Below are 7,171 nucleotides of genomic sequence, written 5' to 3' on the forward strand. Positions count from 1 at the left end.
GTGGTGGGAGTGGGAGTCATATTGGCGATGAGTGCCGTTACAAGTATATATTTTTGGTTTGGTTCCAAAGCCACAAGATATATTATACTCGATTTTTGCATATATAGTATTGGTGAAAGGAGAAGTGTGTGTGTGTGTGTGTGTGTGTGTGTGTGTGTGTGTGTGTGTGTGTGTGTGTGTGTGTGTGTGTGTGTGTGTGTGTGTGTGTGTGTGTGTGTGTGTGTGTGTGTGTGTGTGTGTGTGTGTGTGTGTGTGTGTGTGTGTGTGTGTGTAAGAGAGAGAGAGAGAGATAGATAGAGATAGAGATAGAGATATAGATAACCATGGCCACCAATAGCTAATTGTATGAACAGGAAATGCTGCGAACCCAACTCCCTCCCAACCCCAAGTCCTCAACCTCCCCACCAAAGCCTCAACCTCTCTTTCCCAACCCTATCCCTTCTCTGCCCCTGCCCCCATTTCAACTCTGTCTTCCATTGCCCCTTTCTTCCTCCAGTCCTCAACTCTCCCTCCCCCCCCACCTCCTGCTTTCTCACCCCAGGTCCACAGCTCTGCTTGTCTTCAAGTCCTCAACCCCCTTTCCAAACCCATAGCTCCCCCTTTCTTCCAGTCATCAACCCCCCCCCCCCCACCCAAGGCCTCAACTCCCCTTTTCCAACTATGTCCCTTCCTTGCCTACTCCAACTCTCTGTCCTCAACCCCTCCTCACTCCATGTCTGCAATATCGTCACTAACTCTTAAGACTGCTTAGGTTTCTCAGTGAAGTAAATCAACGAAAAGGAAAGCATTTAATGGACGGAATTGAATGAATAATTTAAGGTTATGTATAGATATTGTTACGGATCTGGAAACCATTTGCATTCTACATACAGGTCCCAAAAGTCAGTTATCCCATTGAGTACATGTGTAGTCAGGTCCCTTTCCTTTTGTCTCATGTGAGAATCAAAAACGTGCGTTGCGACTTCTTTTAGTTAGGTTATTAAATCTTTACATCTAACAACCAACAAGCCATCTGCATGACCCCTCGGGCAGTCACGATCCACCGCCAACCGGCTGCACCACCAACGTACCTTTGCAACGTTGATACTGTTACTCATCGAGTGTGGGCCCATGTGGAGGACTGGCTGGGGTTTCCCGGGAGGGGCTGTTGCAGCGTTATACTGTTACTCATCAAGTTTGACCCCGCGTGGAAAGAGCGGTTGGGGTTTCCTGGCAGGGGACAAGGCCCCGCCCCGGAAAGGTGGGCCGTAGGACCTTTTCCAATGAGGGGCAGACAGCGAGGCGTTTTTCGCCAAGAGCCACTCCCCGTGGTGGGAGGAGATATATCTCTGAGACTCTCTGAGTAAGGAGGAGTTTTCACGGTGGCTGTGAGCATTCTGGTTTGTTTTTCACGGTGGCTGTTACGGCGAGAGGAGTTCTGTGGACCGCGACTATTCACAACGTGAGCTCGGGCATGAGCCATGAGTCCAACACGTGTGACTGGGACCAAACTGATGACTTTTGGCAGGTACCGCACTACAGAGCACGCTTTCCTTCCAATGACCAGGTACCCACCGAACTCTGACCCCCAGCTTGTCTCTCTTCACGGCTGCGAGGGTCAAATAAAGACTCTGGGGTTTCTTTTCTTTTTGTGTGTGTGTCTGCGTGTGGGCCCATCTTTAAGTATAGTAGAACTGAGGAAGTGTTTTTGCTTTTTGTAAATATTTCCCTGCTTGCATATTTGCGCCAAGTCTTGCCTTTGTCTTTATTTTACTGTTCATAAATTTATTAGAAATGTTCCCAGTCCGTTTCTGTCCCTTCTTACATTGGTCTGGCATGGTCTGGGTCTGAGGATAAGCGGGGTTTCATTCCCGGTAATTGGTCTATCATAGCCGGCACGGCTTTGGCAGTTTCCGCTCGGCTGCACCTGAACCGGAGTTGGTAGTCAGTAGTTGGAACTCTACCGCAGTCGGTAGAGTGGCCCGGTTCGAGCAAGACGTACCGAGGGCGTGGTTTCCCGGTAGTCGAAATCGCGTAGTTAATTAGGTAAATTGGTTTTAGACAAACAGACCCTCTGCTATGTGGTTGAGATATTGGCGTCCACAGTCGGTTCAGTGACCCACCAGCTCACGGTATTATCCGGAGAGCGCGACGGCCTACAATTCCAGGGAGATTGGTGGGAGACGGCGTAGCTTTCCCCACCTAGTGGTCGTTCTTGCCACCGACCCCGGCCCACAACAATATCCGTATTTTTTTATTTATGTATTTTTAACTTCTGGGAGGTGTGCTAACCAGCAACTCTGGGATTATACACCGCCCACGAAACGTCATGCTTCTGCTTTAACAAGGCATCAACAGAGCGTTATTGTGTATGTGTATGAAAATATAGTGGAAGCATTTGTAATGAGTCCCAGGTTCTGTTTACAAGGAAATTCATTCCCAATGAAATGTGGAACATTTATTGTGATTCATCTAAATGTCCTTTGACAGCATTAATAGCCGCTAATTGTGAACACTGCTTCGGTTTCTCAGTGAGGTAAATCAATGGAAAGATACATTGACAAAATTGACTGAATTGGTTGTGGATATATATATATATATATATATATATATATATATATATATATATATATATATATATATATATATATATATTACTTCCGGTTGTTGTGTGAACCAACAACTGTGAGTATATATATACCGCGTGTGCAACAAATACGAATATGACTCGAAATTGCATGAATATCAATATTTATAACCAGGGGTCACAATTTTTTTTCATTTTGTTCTCCAATGAGTGCCAGCAGAAATGGTTTGGTATTCATGAAATAAAAATGTCAGCTTCGAGCATGCTCGTCTGCTTTCCAAAGCACCTCTAAACTGAGTATGCATTTTACTCCTCTATAAGTGCTTTCTCAGAACATCCGCTCCAGATGAGACACTCACAAGCCGCTCTTTTTTTTTTTTTCCTGCCGGATGCTCCTGAACCTCCTCTTCTTCCTCTTTGATCACATGTTCTCCTTAGATCTATTTTTTTTAATCTTATAAGTTATAAACTGACAATAAAACTTGGAAATTATAATGTTATCATTTATATACTTAATTTTGAAATCACAGCATATCAATTGTCAAGATTATCATGGAACAATCTTACCTACACAAGCTGAGAAAACCTCCTCTTCTTCCTCTTTGCTTATGTATTCTCCTTTGATCATTTTTTTTTTTAATCTTATAAGTTATGTCTTGTAAGTCTTATAATTTTTTATCTTATAAGTTATAATCTTATGAGTTTTATCTTAAAAGTCCAGAAGTTTGTACATATTGCTGTGTTTGAGCCTGGGTAGTAACTGCTGAAATCTCTCTGTCTGGGTTCTTCTCGACATCTTTGTTTCTTTCACATTTCTTTCTAATTAAAAAGCAAAAAATTTCACAATTCTCTTTATTCATTCTAATTCTTGCTTTTTCTTCTCTTTCATCTTTTACTCTCTCTCTTTCATTATCTATCTCTCGAAGGAGAAGTGAATTTTTGCAGAAAGTTTTCTGTAAGGCTCACTTGGCTGCGCCTGAACAGGTTTGAGGTTTGTGGAGTAGCGGTTGAAACCCGAATCCGATCTAGGTTCCTCCTGATGACTCCATCTTTGCTCTTTACTTATTCGGGTTCCTTCTTGGTCTTCTGTTTGTTTATAAATTATAATGTTATCATTAATAAACTTAATTATGTGCACTTAAATTTTGAAATCACAGTACGGTATATCAATTTATCAGAATTATTACAGAAGAATCTTACCTACACCAGCTGACAAAACCTTCCACCAAAAGCCTGTTGTGCTAGTACGTTGTTGAGCCGTCACAGTATCTTTGAAGTACACATTTATTGTTTTTTTTTGGTTACCAAGCATTAGTACCTGAGTACCGGTTATGTGAACTCCTGGCGATAAACCTCTGCATGCACTGTCTGGACCCAAGAATTCTCAAATAAGGTATCATCCAGCATTATAGGTGCTGTGGTTATGACGCTTTCCTACTTTCAGACACAATCATTTTTATATACCATACGTATATAGATAAATATGATTCATTCGAGGGGCATTCAAAAGGTTCTTAATGATGAGATGCCTAAAATTGTCCAAGACATGCCAACTTTTATTCATTTTTTGCAACATATAAGTACGGTACTTGTATATAATAAGAAAGTATATAAATGTATTATTATTGATAGAGACACCTGGTTTTAATTTTTTTTGTGAGTGTGTCTTGGATTATAAGTTTCTCATTTGTGTAACTTTTTGAACACCGCGGCCTGTGTGTCATCAGGGAGTGCATGAACGCAGGGATCAACAGTTATCAGATATTTAATATTATTTACGAGATATTGATATAAATACAAAATTTGGTATTTGTACAAATATATATATATATATATATGTATTTTAAATGATTTCAGTGGTTGCTAGGAGACATGGCAGCATGTAGAAAAGCCGTCATAAATAATGTTTGAATATTTGAATAACAGTTTCTTATACATGTTACTCCTCTGGTAGCTTGTACATGTTGCTATGTTTGAGCCTGGGGAGTAACTGCTGAAATCTATCTATCTGGGATGTTCCCATCATCTTTGTTCTTTATTCCTTTCGCACTTATTTCTCATTTTTTTCTTAATTCTCTTTATTCATTCGAATTCTTGCTTTTTCTTCTCTTTCATCTCCTTTACTCTCTATTCCTCTCTTTTGTTATCTACCTGTCCGAGGAGAAGTGAATTATTGCAGAAATTTTTCTGTAAGGCTCACTTGGCTGTGCCTGGATGGGTTTGAGGGTAATAAAGTAGCAGCTGAAACCCAAATCCTATCCAGGTTCCTCCTGATGACACCATCTTTGCCCTTTACTTCTTCGAGTTCTTTCTTGGGCTTCCGTTTGATTTGAGTTAGTGGTAAGTGGAGTGGACATGCTGGATGATGGACATGTTATATTTACGTTACGATGTGCATGATTTAATATATTATCATATTATAGAATGTGTGATGGGAGTTGTAACTATGTGATAATACATTAAATCCTCAAGTGAGTAGAGTCTGATTATATAGTGATGTTGCATTGATGGGTTGACTGACTGCCTGGATGCAACTGAGGTTGTGGATCTGCTGATGTAGGCAATCCACTGATGTGGATCTGTGACTGAGGTTGTGGATTCACTGTTTGGAGAGGTTCTGGGCTGAAAGGATCAAAACCTCGAGGAAGAACAGTGCCCAGCTGGTGATTCATTCAATTGCTTACGGGTTAAGGTTCTTATTTTAGGAAAGGGAACTATATTTTGAGGTTTACAATTTAAATGAAGTTGAATATAGGATGTTGTGACATTAACATCATTTACAGCAATCCTTTAAACTATATTGCATTTTAGGAATAGCCAATACTGTACGTGTGTGTGTGTGTGTGTGTGTGTGTGTGTGTGTGTGTGTGTGTGTGTGTGTGTGTGTGTGTGTGTGTGTGTGTGTGTCGTTGATTGTTATTTCCATTTGTGGGTTGAGGAGATGGAACAAAGTCCTCTCAGACTCAAAGTATCCACCTCCACTTTGGTAAGGGATCATAGTTCATGGACCAAGCTGTTCCACTTTGTTGTTCTCAGAGTTTTGTTCTGAGGGCTCTTTTCAGGATCATCACCGAACCCCGGACTGCCTCCAATTGTGGTTCGTTTGTTGTAATATTCCCGGGGATGGTTTTCAAAATCTCAGTGAGATTCTTCTTTATTATTCCCATTGCTCCAATTAATCAGAAGTGCAATTTTGACACTTTTCAGCTTCCAAGATCTCTTGATCTCATTTTTGTGGTCCTGGTATTTGGTCATTTTTTTGATTTCTGCATTATTTAAGCCAAAATCGCTGGGTACTGATATCTCAATTAGCAATGCTGTCTTTTCCTTTTCCTTTTTATTCCTGACAATGATGTCCGGTTGCAATGCTTTGGCTTCTATGTTCACACACAATGGGATCATAATGTCGTACATGAGCATGATGTCCTCATTTTCAATGATTGTCCTTGGTTCGTGTTTCCATGAGTTTTCTGGAACTGGGATGTTGAAATTTTTGCAGACATGTCAATGAATCACTTTGCATAACTTATTGTGCCGTTGTGTGTAAAGTTGTTCTGATCGTTTTTTGCATCCCGAAAGCAGATGACTTGTACTTTCTGTTTCTGTCTTGCAGAACCTACACTTGGCCGTCTGACTCGGTCTCACCATATTTTTAAATCCATTGGTGTAATGTCCTTGATCTTGGGCATTTATTATAATTCATTCTCTGTTCGAGTTGAGTTGACCTATTCTTAGCCATTCCAAAGAGCTTTCTTTGTCGATCCCAACTTCGGTCTCATTCTTCCTCTTTTTATTTTCCTGCTCTTTTGTCGTTCTCCCAGTTGTTGGTGTATATTTGTTGATGTTTCATTTTTCTGTTGCACCTGTTTTTGGAACTTCCTTGCAAGTTGAGTTGGGGATACTTTTTCAGGTTTGTTGTATTTATGTTTGTTTACAAATTGAATCCGATAATCTGTTGAGCATTTCACATACTCAGCTAGTCCAATACTCGTCGCTCTGTGCACCTGGTCGAGTTCTATCAGGCCTCTCCCACCCTCTCCGTCTCGGCAGGTACATTCTCGGGATTCGCTGGTTTTTGTGGATTGTAAGGTTTTCTTGTTTTGATGTCTAATTTATTGATTTCTGATTGGGGTCAGTTTATTGTTCCACAGTTGTATTGGAACACTGGTACTGCAAGTTGGTTTATGGCTTTGATTTTGTTTCTTGGGGAGAGGTACGTTTTAAGGATCAACTTCATTCCACGTAGGTATTCTTTGGCGATTGTTTTGCACATTTGTTTGTGACATATTTGGTAACCCTCTTATATTCCGAGGTATTTGTGTGATGCTTCGTTTTCTAGCTGCTGTTTTGTTGTTTCAAGGTCAATTTTTATGTTGTCCATTATTCTTGGTTTATCTTCTACAAATGTGCACTTGCGCACTTATCTAGTCCAAATTCCATTTCAATGTCCTCAGAGAACCGTTTCACGAGTTTTTCCTGTTCTGTCACTTTTTCGTCAATCGGTGCGAAGAGCTTTAAATAATCCATGTATAGTAGGTGTGTCACATTTCCTGTTTCTTTGGATGTTCTTCTATTGGTTGTTATGGTGTATCTGTGTCCTTGTTT

At 40.6% G+C, this 7,171-nt stretch overlaps 1 protein-coding gene across 2 annotated transcripts in view; it reads left to right on the forward strand.

Moving 5' to 3' along the window:
* The window catches only part of TMEM240 (transmembrane protein 240), a 183,864-nt gene that overhangs the window by 77,060 nt on the left and 99,633 nt on the right, over positions 1 to 7,171 (forward strand). The gene's annotated exons all lie outside the window — the stretch shown is intronic.

This window comes from Eptatretus burgeri, chromosome 4, assembly GCF_056783735.1.
Source record: "Eptatretus burgeri isolate ZD-2024b chromosome 4, Ebu_testis_v1, whole genome shotgun sequence".
Classification (NCBI taxonomy): Eukaryota; Metazoa; Chordata; class Myxini; order Myxiniformes; family Myxinidae; genus Eptatretus; species Eptatretus burgeri.